This window comes from Pan paniscus, chromosome 6 (assembly GCF_029289425.2).
Source record: "Pan paniscus chromosome 6, NHGRI_mPanPan1-v2.0_pri, whole genome shotgun sequence".
NCBI classification, from domain to species: Eukaryota; Metazoa; Chordata; class Mammalia; order Primates; family Hominidae; genus Pan; species Pan paniscus.
In genome coordinates this window covers 115,499,505-115,516,162 of record NC_073255.2, presented here as the reverse complement: position 1 = coordinate 115,516,162, position 16,658 = coordinate 115,499,505, and the positions used below count along the sequence as shown (strand labels likewise).

The window sequence follows — 16,658 nt, the reverse complement described above, 5'->3', positions numbered from 1 at the left end:
TCATCAATGAATTCCTTCTTTGCTTTGTGATCAGCAGAAGTTTTCTCACCAGAAATCTTTAAAAATGTAATGCTGTATCTTTTATAAAATTTCTTCAGTACACCTCTTGAATATTCATAGTCCCCTTCAATTTTCATTTTGTTGTAATGTATTTTTGCTTGTTTCATGATCAGTATACCACGTGATCATGAAACATGTTCGCTGTGATGTTGATGGAACTATCCTTTCAAAACATGATTGAGATCTTCATTTTTAGCTTTATGCAGCATTTTTCTGTTTTTCATTAACTTCTACTCATTGCTTCAATAGAACTTCAACAATTTATCCTGTTTCCTCATGTCATATATAGTGGTCATTCCTGTACCATACTCTTCCATAAAATGTTTCATGCTTAGACTGCTGTCCAGTTTGTCTAACAGCTTGACTTTCTGTGTTATAGATAAACATAAATGCTCCCTCTTTTTCTTCCCACTGTTACTCATAGGGGCATCTGCAGGCCTTTTTGACATTTTCTTTTTTTACATATAATTTCAACTTTATTTTAGATTCAGGGGATACATGTGCAGGTTTGTTTACATGGATATATTGTGTGATGCTAAGGTTTGGGGTATGAATAATCCTCCTTTTTGACATTTCAACAATTTATGTATACTACAGAGCAGAGAATAAACAAAAAAATCACAGTGAGTAACACATATAGGTCTTGGTCCATATGAGGCATCATGGGGAACCTGCCATTGGTGTATCCCGTCTGCATGTGTGCCATTTAATTACCTTTTGAGGGCATGTTTGCATGGGGGAATCGGGGCACGCACAAAAAAAGATAGATTGCAGCTGAAGGGAGCTAGGAAGGTCTTTTTTCCCTTTGGGATGCTGAATAAACTGTGTGTTGTGCACCTGTGTTTTGACTGTGATCTGTCACATGACACCAAGTGTGGAATTTTCCACTTGTGGTGTCATACTGCAGTTCAAAAAGTTTCACATTTTGGGACATTTCAGATTTCAGATTTTCAGATTAGGAATGCTCAATGTGTCGATGGAAATAGGGTCTATCTAAGATCAATTTATGCTTTACAATGTACACCTTCCCAGACTCTGGAACTATAGCAAAACCTATACTGTCACTTTATATTGTCAATAATGATTTATTTTTGCATCAACAGCAATTCTTGTCTCTGAGGATGCTGAGGCATGAAGCGGTGATACATAGATGTGAAGCTAGGTCACTTTTTTTTAGGCTTTAGAACTTCTAATTTGCATATTTTAAAAATTGTGCGATCCAATAGTTAATATTATTTGAACAACAAAAAATGGCATTCTTATTAAACTACTTTTAACAGCCTTCAGGACACCTTGTATTAACTTAGTTTTTGCTCTAGATTCAGTGTGGTTTTATTCAGCTTCTTACTTCACCAACGTGTAAGCACTTTTTTCTCCCCTGGCATCCAGACAGGTAGATGACAGAAGCAGATGATGACTTTGTTGTCAGTAGTTCTTGATTCTTTCATGCAGAAAGGGGCAGCACAGTTATTTCAGTTCCAAACTCTTTGCAGCTTACAAATCAAACAGCTAAAAGAAGTAAAATAAGAAGGCAATGCCCATGGAATGTGCAGTACCTATTCGCAGCTCACAGCTCATTATAATTCACCTGTTTGCTTCTTTAGTTTGTTTCTCTTGAAGGCGGTGGATTTATCTCTTGTGTTTCTGCCTTCTTCAATCTCTGCTTATTGAGTGTCTCAATCTCAGCCATGCTGGGTTTGTCAGACATGGTTGCAGAGAAAGCAGAGCCAGGAGTGCAAAGCTGTGGAATCCTGTCTGAGCAGTGATTACTGCTAAGTCTTATTTGACTTTTTTTTTTTTTTTTTTGAGACAGGGTCTCACTTTGTTGCCCAGGTTTCAGTACAGTGGCATGATCATGGCTCACTGCATCCTTGAACTCCTGGGCTCAAGTGATCCTTCTGCCTCAGCCTGTCAAGTAGCTGGGACCACAGGTGTGTGCCACCATGCCCAGCTTTTTTATTTTATTTTATTTTATTTTATTTTATTTTTTGTAGAGACAGGGTCTCACTCTGTTGGCTAGGCTGGAGTGCAGTGGCATGATTTTGGCTCACTGCAGCCTCGACCTCCTGGGCACAAGTAGTCCTCCTACCTCAGCCTCCTGAGTAGCTAGGACCACAAGCACATGCCACCATGGCTAGCTTTTTTGTTTGTTTGTTTGTTTAATTTTTTTTATTTTTAAGAGACAGGGTCTCACTATGTTGCCCAGACTGTTTTCGAACTCCTGGGCTCAAGTGGTCCTACTGCCGTGGCCTCCTCAAATGTTGGAATTATAGGTGTGAGCCACTGTACCAAGCCTTCTTTGAGTTTTGAGTACCTGCTGCTCAGCTGAAAAATTGGAAAGAATAGACATAAAAAATCTTAGGCAATTTAAGACAATGAGCTGTATTTACTTATTATTAAGTACTGACTCTGTACACAGTAAGCATGTAAGTCTACTTGTATAATGATCTCAGTCTTTTTTTCTTAACAATTGCACCTCTCTTCTTCCTCAACTTCATACCTGGAGTTTTTACCCAAATGGCACTTCTTAGCCACAAAGTCAAGGGCATGTGCTCATGTTTTCATCATGGACCATGGCTAATGGAAACACAGTTAACAGGTCTTAATGTGCAGCCTCCACAGTCCACTTGATTTGTTCCTGGTTGAATAGGCAGGAAAAAATAGAGCAAAAGTGGTAATGGAGGTACTAAATTCTAACCTCACAGGTTTTTTAAATGATTAAAAAGCCATACTCTCTGCCAAAGGTTTGTAAAGGGTCATCACTATATTTAAATAAAGGCACAGTGCAGGTGTAACACAGCTGTCTACTGAGGAAGACAGTTCTTAGTGAGAAATTGCCTCAAACCTTCATGAATGGTGGTATTGCTCCTGGCACTACCAAGAGGGAGAGTAATATTTTCCCGATTAGATTTTGGTCCATACTTCAAATTCTCTTTTCTCTGCCAGGTGCCAACCTAGATGAATATTCATCCAAGCTATTTATGTTTCTTTAATTTTCATGAAAAGTAGAAAAAAACACATTTTCAAAGGCATTTGTATGAGACAGAGTATTTATATCCCAGCAATGAAACTGAATAACATTCCTGCCTTTGAAAGTTCTATGGCTTCCCTCCTGAGTGATTTGGCTTTCCTTCATCTTCCCTCTCTATTGTTTAAGATTGAATTTCATTCTATTGCATTTTGCTGCCTTCATTATACAGTGCAAGTTACCTTTCCAGCCATTACTAGCCTTGACTTTCCTTTGACTTATCTCAAGTTTTCTTGGCCGGGAGCGGTGGCTCACACCTGTAATCCCAGCACTTTGGGAACCAAGGCAGGCAGATCATGAGGTCAAGAGACCAGCCTGTCCAACATAGTGAAACCCAGTCTCTACTAAAAATACAAAAATTAGCTGGGCATAGTGGCACATGCCTGTAATCCCAGCTACTCGAGAGGCTGAGACAGGAGAATTGCTTGAGTCCAGGAAGCAGAGGTTGTGGTGAGCCGAGATCAGGCCACTGCACTCCAGCCTGGGCAACAGAGTGAGACTCCATCTCAAAAAAAAAAAAAAAAAAGAAAAAAGAAAAAAAAAAGAAAGAAAGAAAAAGAAAAACAGCACACAATTCAGCCCACCAAGGTGATCTGCTTTTACTTTCTTTGCTTAAAGTAGCTGCCTTCCAAACAGGATCTTGTCCATTTACTTTGGAACTGCCATCCATGAACCAAGCAGCACTTGCTTCTTTGGTCAGTTGGGAGCTGTTTATCTGGTGCTGTAGAATCCAGCAGTTTCTCAGACAGTTCCAGAGTCAGTCCTAGTGGAAAAGAAGCTCCCTCTCAAAAGTATCCATTCTTTACATTTCCTAGGTAGCACGATCCTTTATAAACCATTTCCATCTTATTGTAGAACCCTCCTGGGCACTGCCATCCCCATTAGAATGTTTCTCTGACACGACCCGAGACAGCATGAGGGGTGTCATAGGGGTAGCTTCAGTTAACGTTTCATAGCAAGACAGTAAATGCCCCTCAAGTTGAAATTCTCTCTAATCTAAAGTTTCAGTAGTCATTTCTGAGAAGTGCTCACAAGATTTTGCCATAAGCCCCAGTAAACACTCCACAGAGGGCTGTCAAATGGAGAATTTGTCCCTGCAAGCACTCTAGTATTTACTCCGCACTGTGTGGGCTCTGGCAATCTTACTGGTTCCCATTAGCAGTTCAATTCATATTGCTTGAAGGCTGGATTTAGATGCCTTCTGTTTTACAAAACTAGGTAGAAGAAACATTTCCCAATAAGATACAATGTTGGTTCTCATGATACAATCAGGTAAAAGAGTTGCAACCACTTCACATGAAGCATTTTCAAATGTATCAGTTGACATAATCCTATCAACCTTTCCATTCTTAAGTTCCAGTTTCAGGAACTTCTCTTCTCCACCCCCAAACCATTGTACACTCTTTTGTGCAAAAGGCTTTGGGTCCTTAGCCAGGGGTTGAGCCAAAGGTCCTTGATCTTTTTGTCAATCTTTACCTTCATTAATCTGTCCAACAATTGCCCCAGGCAATTTCATATCAGATTTCTCATTGTAGTCTCTGCCTACTGCTTTTTAAGTCTTTCCAAATTGGGGGAAATACAGCAAACTGGTTTGGGGCCCTTTAATGTTGAGGGGCCAGCAGGGGTTCCTGTTGGTTCACCCAAAATTCAATAGTGTTGTATTAGGACCTTTGTTTTAACTCCATCAATTTCCATTTTATTCATTCCATTTTTTATAACCATCTAAAGATTTCCACCCTCTTGGGATGAATTCCATGACTCTCCTCTTTCTTTTTCCTTTTAGTTTCACCCCATCAATGCTTTCTTTACTCACCTTATTTATTAATAACTTTAAAAAATTTCCACCTTTCTGCGACCAGTCATTTGACTATCCCTTTTGCCTTTCCCTATTCCTTTGTTAACTAACCTAATGTTTTTATTAACCATAAGACTCATGAGGGGAAGCTGAAACAGTAAATTTGATAAGGCTTCTGGAACTGTTGTTTGATTCTGCAGGAGTAATGTCACATAGGGTGCCCATGTAGAAGGAGCCCCCTTAGCCACAGCATTTACCATAACCTGGGTAATGAGCATATTCAGCAGGTGAGTAACCCTGTCATCATACAGCCAGTCTCACACGGCTTGCATACAACGCATATCAGCTGCTTTATCTGGGATGTTCCACTTGACATTAATAGGTGGAGTTGGATAGTCCCTTTTGTCAGGGTAAACACATCTTATAGTGGCTTTTATCCAGTCTATCAGGCCGACTGTTCCCTCAGGAATAACCTTCTGTGTATCTGGATCACATATACCCATCTGTGATTGTTCAATGGGGAGCTGTGGGTCCTGTATCACCCCAAACATGCTCTTCCACTCTGCAGCATTTAAAAACAAAGGTACTTCCCTAAATTAGTTACTCTTATAATCCATTTTAGTAAAGGTTGCTTAGGAAGCTGATGACACTAATCTACAAAATGGAACAATCCCTTTACACCATACCCCCTGTTTTCAGTAGTTACTTAGTTTTGCCCTTCCCGCATATTGACTACCTTCTTTGTAACCACAGGTCTCACAGATACTTTCTGTTATCACTGCATAATTCTGCCCTTGGTGGGGTGGCTTTGAGGCTGGTGGCCTCAGCTCAGACTGACTGAAATCTGAGATTGATCTTGCAGGAAGGTCCAACCCAGTATTCTCTTTTGATTTCATTTTAGCTCTTATAGATAACAGTAACCAAGAGATTGAATATTTCACTTTTTTCTTATTAGTTTGCATTTCCTTATGCATTCAGTGAATGAGCTCCCTGGGAGTTAGATTCATCTTTAATTCCACTGGTAACTTTTACCTTTAGTAACTGATCTCAACACAGCTGCAGCTTCATACCTTGGGTGACCACGTGGCCACTCAGGAATCAAAGATTTGTTATCTCCCGCTCTTTTATCCTTTCTCTTCCCAAACCACATTTCCAATGCGTCAAGGTCATTCCAGCAAATCCTACTTTAAACAGCAATTGTGCAGGGAAAAACTCTCAAACTGTTTTTCCTCTACTATTACACCACAACAATCAACACAGAAGATTCCAATAAGCAAACGTGTGGAGGATTTTTTTTACCACAAACCAAGTAGCAGACACCAGCTGGGGTGTCCTCCAATTCAATTCCAACACTGTCTACCTTGATATAGCATTGCATTCCATGGATTGAGGGCTCAGCCCCCAAAACTGTCCCCCATACACATAAGAGTCACAAGTCTAGGCCTCTGAAACTTCTGACTGACTGGCTTCAAGTGGGGATTCACGTGACCCTCTCTTTGCATTTGATTAATTTTCTGGAATGACTCACAGAATTCAGGGAAACATTTACTCACATTTACTGGTTATTTTAAAAGGTATTGCAAAGAATGTGTAGGATGAGGTATGGGGGAAGGGGCATGGTACTTCCATCCCCTCCCTGGGCACACCACTCTCCAAGAACCTCCACATGTTCAGCTATCTGTAAGCTCCAAGCAGTGGCTCTGAATTCCATCTGCAAATTAGAATCTTTTTAGAGAATTGACAGAAAACTGGTGCTTACTCCTGCAGCAGACCAATTAAATCAGATTCCCTGGGGCTGGGGCCACTGCTCTGTATTTTTAAAATCTCCTCAGGTGACTCTAATGTGCAGCTAGAGTCCATGAATTACTACCCTAGTAAGAAGTTTACTATGTGACAAAGGCCACCTATTTCACAGAGTTGGATACTGGCTTTTAGAAGCTGATATTCAATATAAATAAACAATCAAGGACCATCAGAAATTTGAGAAAGGCCTTCAACATGAAAGAGAAAAGCTAAGACAAACAACATGAAACAAACAAAACAAAATAATGGTTGATAGTACCCATAGAGAGATTCCCAGAGTTATTGTATTCAAACACAAGAATATCATACAAGAAAAACATAAAATCAGATAATAAAAAGTAGCTTTTAAAAATCAATATAGGATCCTTGGCAGGGGAGGGCTAGTTCCTATCATTTACAATATGGCACATGTAAGGTACTGCAAAGAAATCTGTTGCAGAAACATAGGGGAAAAGAGGAAAAATCAGCACAGCCTTTGTCTTTTAATCTTAATATAGAAAAATCTGCATTGCCTAAAAAGATTAAACATGCAAGTAACAAAATGCATCCTAGTTGTGACATTATGCCCTTCTCAAATCTACTATGTGTGAAGAAGCTTGGTTATTCTAGGCTCCCACAGTCCATATAGTAGCCACCAGCCACATGTAGATTTTGAGCACCTGAAATGTAGCTAGTCTAAATTGAGATGTTCAGTAAGTGTAAAATACACTCATAGGTTTGAATATTTGGTATAAGGATGTGTAAAATATCCAATGAATTTTCTACAGTGATTGAAATGATAATATTTTTGATAGGTTAAATAAAATGAATTATTAAAATTGAAAAAATAGTTATAGGAAATAGACTGAGTGCAGTGGCTTATACCTGTAATGCCAGCTACTAGGGAGGCTGAGGTGGGAGGAACACTTGGGCCTAGGAGTTTGAGACCAGCCTGGGCAGCACAGCAAAACCAGATCTCTAAAAACAACTTAATAGGAAACATTACTAAAGTTAAAAGTATTCAATAAAAGAAGGAAAAGATAATGTGGAAAATATCTTCCAAAAATTATAATAAAACAATAATTTATGAGAAATATGGGAAAAAATATAGAAAGAAAGAAAGAGCCAACTATGGGATTCTAACATCTGGTGAAGAGAAGTTCCTGGAAAGCAGAAAAGAGAATTCAGAGGAGGGGACATTATCAAATAAAATTGTTTATATTGATTGAAATGATAATATTTCAGATATATTGAGTTAAATACAATGTATTGTTTTATTTAATGTAAATATGAAACAAGAAAATTCTCAGAGTTGAAAGACACAAGCTTTCAGGTTAAATGAGTCCCTGTGTCTTCAGGCCACTGGGAATAAAAATATCCTCCCAGACATTTGTGATAGAAATATCATAATCTTTAAGATAAAAAGAAGTTACTCAAATTGTTAAGGGATGAACAACAAAAAACAAGCAAACAATTATACACACAAAAACAGATAACTTATAAAAGGACACAAAAGCAGAATAGCATTAGACTTTTTATCATGAGCACTGAATGGTAAAAGAAAATACTATCAAAATCTTGTGGGAAAGTGATTTTCAGCCCAGCCAAATGAAGTTTAGGGCCAGCATAAATACATTTTGGTACATGTGCATTAAAAAATTATTTTCATATATTATTTCTTTGGGAGTCACTTAAGGATGTTCATCAGCAAAATGAAGTAAACCAAGGGGAAAGATGTGATACTCAAGAAAAAGAAAATGGACCAACCTAAAAAATTAGTGAAAAGAGATCTCAGTTGCATTACTCTAGAAAACAGAAGTCCAGATTACAATAGAAGGATAAAGGGATTCAGGAAGTATGTTTCTGGCAGGACAGGTGAACCCTAAAATAATTTTTTGATTAGATGAAGATATTGAAAAAAAATTGAAAGTCAGTAAACTGACTTGAAAGCTATGACCATATAGTGAGACAAAGCAATGAAATGTACCCAGAATTCAACTGGATCTATCCTTGAGAGTTATGTAGTCCTATAATAGGGTGTACATAAAAAGAATGTAGGTTTCCATTGAGTTTACAAGTCTTTTCACTCAGATAAAATTTACATACCTTACAAGCCAGAGACACAATATCCAAACAATCAATTTGACTGGAGTTGTAGATCTATTAATATATGTCTCAATTGAAGAATTCGATATATAATAGAGCTACCTAACTCTTTTAATGGTATAAATACTGTTCAGTGTTTTGCATCAGTATTCCCAACTGGCACCCCAGCCAAAGTCTGATGATTTTATGTAACCTCAAGCATAAGAAGGCAATCCCAAAAGTTCCTGGAGATAATATAATAGCTTGATAAGTGAACTGTAAGAATATTTACCACGAATGTCTATAGCTCTGTATCTTATTGCCAGGTAAAATGTGTAGCTAAAAATAGCCTTAGTTACCTGAGAAGTTGTTTCCTAAGAAGATGAGTGTAATTTAACCATGGGAACATAAATAATTAAGTATTGAATTGATAAAAAAAAAAAGTCTTTTTAAAATTTTATTTAAAAAATTTTATTTTTAAACTGACAGATTAAATTGTATGTATTTATCATGTACAACAGGGTGTTTTGAAGCACAGGCATACCCTGAAGACATTGCAGGTATGGTTCCAGAGCACCACAATAAAGTGACTACTGCAATAAAGCAAGTCACACAGTATTTTTTATTTTGCTGGGCATATAAAAGGTATGTTTACATTATATTACAGTCCATGAGGTGTGCAATAGCATTATGTCTAAAAAACAGTGTACATACCTTAATTTGAAAATACCTACTGCTAAAAAATACCAACAGTTACCTGAACCTTCAGCGAGTCATAGTCTTTATCCTGGAGGAAGGTCTTGCTGATGTTGATGGCTGCTGACTGATTAGGGTGGTGGTTGCTGAAGGTTGGGGTGGCTGTGACCATTTCTTAAAATAACAGTGAAGTTTGTCATACCCATTGACTCTTCCTTTCACAAAAGATTTCTCTGAAATATGCAGTGCTGTTTGATAGCATTTTACCCACAATAGGCCTTTTTTTCTAAATTGGAGTCAGTCCTCTCAAACCCTGCCACTGGTTTATAACTAAGTTTACTGAGTATTCTAAATTCTTCTTTGTCATTTCAACAATATTCATAGAATCTTCACCAAAAGTGGATACCATCTCAAGAAACCACTTTATTTGCTCCTCCATAAGAAGCAACTTGTTATCTGTTGAAGTATTATCATGATATTGTAGCAATTTAGTCATCTCTTCAGGCTCCACTTCTAATTCTAGTTCTGTTGGTATTTCCATATCTATAGTTACTTCCTCCACTGAAGTCTTGAACCCCTCAGTCATCTCTGAGGGTTGGAATAAACTTTTTCCAAACTCTTGTTAATGTTGATATTTTCACTTCCTCCCATGAAATACAAGTGTTCTTAGTGGCATCTAGAGTGGTGAATCCTTTCCAGGTTTTCAATTTACTTGCCCAGATCCATCAGAGGAATAGCTATGTATGGCAGCTATAGACTTACAAAATGTATTTTTTAAATAATAAGACTTGAAAGTGGAAAGTAATTACTCTTGACCCACAGGCTGCAGAATGGATGTTGTGTTAGCAGGCATAGAAACAATATTCATTTCCTTGTACATCTCCATCAGAGCTCTTGGGTGACCAGTTGCATTGTCAATGAGCAGTAGCGTTTTGAAAGGAATCTTTTTTTTCTAAACAGTAGATCTCAACAGTCATGTTAAAATATTCAATAAACCACGCTGTAAACAGATGTGTTGCCATGCCTTGTGGTTCCATTTGTAGAGCACAGGCAGAGTAGGTTTAGTATAATTGTTAAGGGCCCTAGGATTTTCAGAATGGTAAATGAGCATTGACTTCAACTTAAAATTACTAGCTTCATTAGTCCTAAGAAAAAAGTCAGCCTGTCCTTAGAAGCTCTGGAACTAGGCATTGACTTCTACTCTCTAGCCATGAAAGTCCTAGATGGCATCTTCTTCCAGTAGAAGGCTATTCCCTCTACATTGAAAATCTGTTGTTTACTCTTGCTACTGTCATAAATGATTTTAGTTAGATCTTCTGGTTAATTTGCTGCAGTTCATACATCAGTGCTTACTGCTTCACCATGCACTGTTATGTCATGGAGATGGCTTCTTACCTCATGAACCAACCTCTGCTAGCTTTAAACTCTTCTCCTGCAGTTTTCTGACCTCTCTCAACCTTCACAGAATTGAAAAGAGTTAGGACCTTGCTCTGAATTAGGCTTTGGCTTAAGGGAATATTGTGGCTGGCTTGATCTTCTATCCATACCACTAAAACTTTCTCCATATCAGCAATAAGGTTGTTTTGCTCCTTTTTTTTTTAAGATAGGGATTTGTTCTGTTGCCCAGGCTGCAGTGCAGTGATAGGAGCATGGCTTGCTGTGGCTTTGGCCTCCTGTGCTCAAGCAATCCTCCTGCCTCAGCCTCCCAAGTAGCTGGGACCCACAGGTGCACACCACCATCCTGGCTAATTTAAGAAAATTTTGTAGATACAGGATCTCACCATGTTGCCCAGGCTGATCTAGACCACCTGGGCTCAAGCTATCCACCTACCCCAGCCTCCCAGAGTGTTGCAATTACAGGCATGAGCCATCATGCCCAGCCTGTTTTGTCTTCTTATCATTCATGTGTCCACTGGAATTGCACTTTTAATTTTCTTCGGGACCTTTTTCTTTGCATTCACAACTTGGCTAACTGGTAGAAGAGGCCTAGCTTTTGACCAGTCTTGGCTTTGATATGCCTTCCTCACTTAATGCTTAATCATTTCTAGCTTTTGACTTAAAGTGAGAAACATACAGTTCTTCCTTTAACTTGAACACTTAAAGGCTATTATAGGGTTATTACTTGGCCTAATTTCAATATTGTTGTGTCTCAGGGAACAGGGAAGCCCAAGGAGAATGGGTTGCTGGAGCAGTCAAAACACATACAATAATTATCGATTAAGTTCACTGTCTCACATGGGCCTGGCTCATTGAACCCCAAAACAATTTCAATAGTAACATCAAAGATTACTAATCACAGATTATCATATAGATAATGACAGATTATTACTATATTTGTTACTAGGCTAACAGATATAGTAATAATTTAAAAATTCAAAATGTTGTGAAAAATTACCAAAATGTGACAGAGAAGCAAAGTGAACACATGCTGTGGGGAAAATGGTGCTGATAGCCTTGATCAATGCAGGGTTACCACAGATCTTCAATTTGTAAAAAACTCAGTATCTGCAAAGCACAATAAAATGAGGACTGCCTCTCTCTCTCTCTCTCTGTCTCTCTCTCCCTCCCTCCTTCCCTCTCTCTCTCTATAGATAGACAGATAGATAGATAGATAGAGAGATATATATATATGGATATATATATTACACACATACATATATATGTATATACACATACACACATGGTGGAATGGTGAAAACTAGCTAATTAACAAATGCATTCCCTCACATGATTACCATTTTTGTGGTGAGAACACAACATCCACTCTCCTTGTGTAAAGTAAGGTCTTAACTGAAAATATAATTGTCTTTTGTGGGAAAGCATCAGAAAAGAATGAAGACTCAGAGCATTACTTTGTTTTTTGCATTGAGGAATTCACGCACATTTAGAGTTCTATCTGCTAGTAAGAGTGACAATGGTGGGACACTAATTTGAAATTTATAGTAGAGTAATTGAATTAGGCTGATTTTTTTTTTTTAAGAGAAGAGATCTCACTCTGTCACCCAGGGCTAGAGTGCAGTGGTGCAATCATAGCTCACTGCCATCTAGAACTCTTGGGCTCAAGTGTCTTTCCTGCCTTAGCCTCCTGAATAGCTAGGACTACAGGTGCATCCCACCATGCCCAGCCTAGACTGATTTTTTTTCTTTTTGGTGACAGAGTCTCACTCTGTTGCCCAGGCTGGAGTGCAGTGGCATGATCTTGGCTCACTGCAACATCCACCTGCTGGGTTCAAGCAATTCTCGTGCCTCAACTTTCCGAGTATCTGGGACTAAAAGTGAGCACCACCATGCCTGGCTAAGTTTTTTTTTTTTTTTTTTTTTTTTTTGTATTTTTAGTAGAGACAGGGCTTTGCCAAGTTGCTCAGGCTGGTCTCAAACCCCTAAGCTCAGACAATCCGCCCACCTTGGCCTAGCATTACAGGCTAGCATTACAGGCTAGCATTACAGGCTTGAGCCACCGTGCCCGGCCTAGACTGATTTCAAAATGAAATCTTACAAGTTTATGTACACTATTGGAATATTTAAGAAAACTCAAAATTCACCATATTTATGAATTTTATTTATTAGATTTATTAAAATGGCTTAGTAGTTGAAAATATTTTATTTTTCAGTAAATAACTGATAATATTGCATTTACAATAAAATTGAAATATTCAAAGGTTTATCTAAATTTGTAAATGGAACAAACATTATTCAAAAGTAAGGTTAAAAGTCATTGTGTAAATATGCTAGACTTGTAAATAGAAATTCAGATTTGTAATTTAAAAGCCTAAGGAAAAATTAAGTTTATGAATTTTAACTTCAATTAGCTATAGCGTATCAATTATATACTTACTTTTAAAAATAAAATAAACCTCTGAATACACTTTTCTGTGAAAAAGAATAAATGCTCCCAAGGGCATCAGAAATCTCACATTATAAACGAAGATATTTTTCTTAAATTGAGAACAACAATAAGGCAATGTAATTCTAGGGAAAACCCAAAAAAGAAAAGAAAAAGAAATGTTATCTTAATGATTGTTCTGCATTGGAAAATATGCATATGGGTCATAAGACTATACACTTTTTTTGTGGTTTTTAACTCCTAGAACAATGTATTGACAGAACATAGGAGACTTGATTATGGTTACAGAACAGAATACATGTTATTAATCTTGGCACTACAGAATTAGGGGTAAAGATGAGAGAAGTTAAGAAGGATGACAAGTTAAGAGGCAAAGGTGGGGTGGAAGAGGTGACAAGGAGAATAGGAAGGCCAGTAGCTCAATATTATTAAATGGCAAATAAAAAAATCTCTATGTATAGGTGATACAAGAGGAATCCAGGTAGTATGCAAAGGTAGCCAGTGAAGAAAGAAGAAAAGCTAATAGAATTGGCAAGGTGAGGGAAGAGGAGGCAGATGATTGTGGAGTGCAGTAAATCTTCATCAATCATAGCAGGAAGTTAATACAAAATATTAGGAATTAAGCATTGATAAAACAAAGAGCTCATGAAGTATATTAAAAATGCTTAATAATAATAAAATATTCATATTAATAAAATATCGATGCATATAATATATATTTATATTAGTATTGCACATAATATAAAATATTAATACCTGTTAATAAATATGCATATTAAGAAAATATAAATAAACAAACATTTGTAAATACACTATAGAGACAATGAAACTGGAACAAATAGCTAGGAAATGAGCCTGGTGAAAGAAAGGGATGGCCTGGGGAATGTTGCCTGTAACCAGCATGTACATTTATTACTTTGGTAAACAAATGTTAAAAGTTGTTATTGACAAAGAAATGTCAATTAGGAATTAGGAAAATATTTTCTAATTATACCCCTTTCTCATTATACCTTAAAGCCCTCTTTGTACCTATCTTACAAAATTTTCTTGGTATAAAGGGATATTGGATTGCTTAACTTTTTACATGTTTATATACAGAGCTTAGAAAGACAGTGAACATTTAAGTAGGTATAAGAAGAGAAAGGAGGTTTTTTTAAATTGTTATTATTATGATTGAGATGATTAGGAAAATATGTAGCCACTCTGATTATATATAGGTAACAGGGACAAGCCATGGCCTGCCATGATGAGTAATAGCAGCAGAAATTGAAGGATGGAAGCCTAGTCCACATGTACTCATGTATCCCATTATTGGACTCTAAAGAAATACTAAAGTCTCAGCAATAATTCTTAGTTATGCTGTTAGATCATATGTGTTCCTTCTAAAGAAATATTTAAAATTGGAAAATTAGAAGTGTTCATAGACAATATACCTTGGGGACTCCTTCATTGGCAGCAAATAAGACAACACATTAACAAATCTTTTAAGCTTTTATAGTTAAGACAACAAACTGAAAGTTTGCTTTGACTTCGAAGGATTCTTAAAATAAAATCCATGTTCTGTGTTTCTGTTTGTATCTGTTATAAAATTTGTCAAGGCAGCCCATTTTTTAAGGAGAGAAAAAATTACTATTTCTTTTTATTTTTTGGAGGAGGGTTACTTTTATTCTATGGTTGAGAGAAGAAAAGATAAAAATGATAGTTCTATATTCCATTTGGTACACTGTCTTCCAATTCACAAAAGAAATGGGCAAGTTAATGGATGCTGGGGAGCACAGGTTTTTCTATACTTCCTGTGGGCTGACTCTGCCTTCAGTCCTTGGGTAATTTTAACTAACCTAGCAAAATTATATTGTCCTTTCTAATATCAGCTCTCAGTCTCAGCCTGTATATTTAGCATATTTAAAGTGATGTCTTCACTGAGAGTGAAGAGAGGCTGCTTTTATCTGATACCCAAATTACCCTGTGAAATGTGGTGATTCTAACCACACTCATATATCCTTCATCTTTCTAGCCTCATTTATGATTTGGACAAATTTAACTTTTGGAAGCTCTCCTCAAACGGCTCTGGGGTAGGTAGATGCAGCTATGACCTCACATGGCTAGTCATTTCTCTCCCAGCGTTTCTTTTCACTCAAGAAATATTTTTAACCCCTATAATGTGAGAGGTACTAGGGATATTGTAAGTGGACAGATAGTGTCCTTACCTTTATGGGGCTTATATTTTAGTGGGGAGACAGTAAACAAACAAGCAATAAATAAATGAATAAACACATGGAACAAAAATAATTACAGATTGTGACAAATACTTTTGAGGAAATAAAAAAGTGTGATGGTTCAGTGCTTAAGGAAGGCTTTTTTGAGGATATTTTGGTTAGTACACAAAAGGTCAAGAGCAGACTGACATGTAAAGAGTTAGATGAGTAGTGTTCTAGACAGAGAAGACAGCAGGTGCAAGGGTCCTGTGGCCAATGAGCCACTAGTTCACAGTGAACAAGGGAATCGTCATACACAATGTGATTGGAACGGTCAGCAAGAGCTAGATTATTTGGAGTCTTAGGCCACAATATGGAGTTGGGGCATGACTTTAGGCATCATGAGAGACATTGAAGAACCACTGTAGAGGTACATTAGTGCCTATCTTCTCCTGCTCCCTCCTGCACCCTCCTGCCCTATGGTGTGCTTTTCCTTCTAATACCCAGCTTTTAACCCCTAACTGCTGCCAGGCTGCTGGAGCAAATTTGCTGTTAAACAGAGACCTGGAAGTAAGTGCCTGAGAATGTATGCCTCACCCATCCCACAGCGCCAGACCCAGGACTGCCAAATAAGGGGTCATGAAAGCCTGGCCCTTGCTTTAAGTCCAACTAGGACTATTCTGAGTAGAGGAATAGCTAATATTCCAGAGATCGCTGTGGGATTAGGTAGAAGCCACACTCTTCAGGACTGTGCCTGAGATCTCACCCTTGCTTGACTTCGTCCCCTTCCCTGCTTGCTTCCCCCACTCTCACCTGGGAACATTTCCCTAACAAACCTCTTGTATGTGAATCCTGGCAGACAGTCTGCTTCTGATGCATTCAGCCACAGGCAATCACTCTGCTGTTATTTAGAGATCATTTAAATCCCACTTCAGCCCCTCATTAGCTGTGTGTCCTTAGACAAATTACTTAACCTCTCCATGTCTCAGTTTCTCTCACAAATTATTCAATAAAGTCATTCAATGAATATTTGCTGAATGGCTACTATGTGCTAGACACTGTGCTAACACTACAAATTCAAGTGAGCCAAACAGACAAATCCCAGTACTTGTGAAGCTCCCATTCTAGAGTGGGAAACAAAATGAAACAATAACCAAAATATAATAAATAAGT

The 16,658-nt window shown here is 37.7% G+C and overlaps 1 pseudogene; it reads right to left on the bottom strand.

The window, feature by feature from the left end:
* Positions 1 to 5,200: 5,200 nt before the first annotated feature.
* LOC129398336 (tigger transposable element-derived protein 1-like) overlaps positions 5,201 to 16,658 on the bottom strand; it is a 115,469-nt pseudogene continuing 104,011 nt past the window's right edge.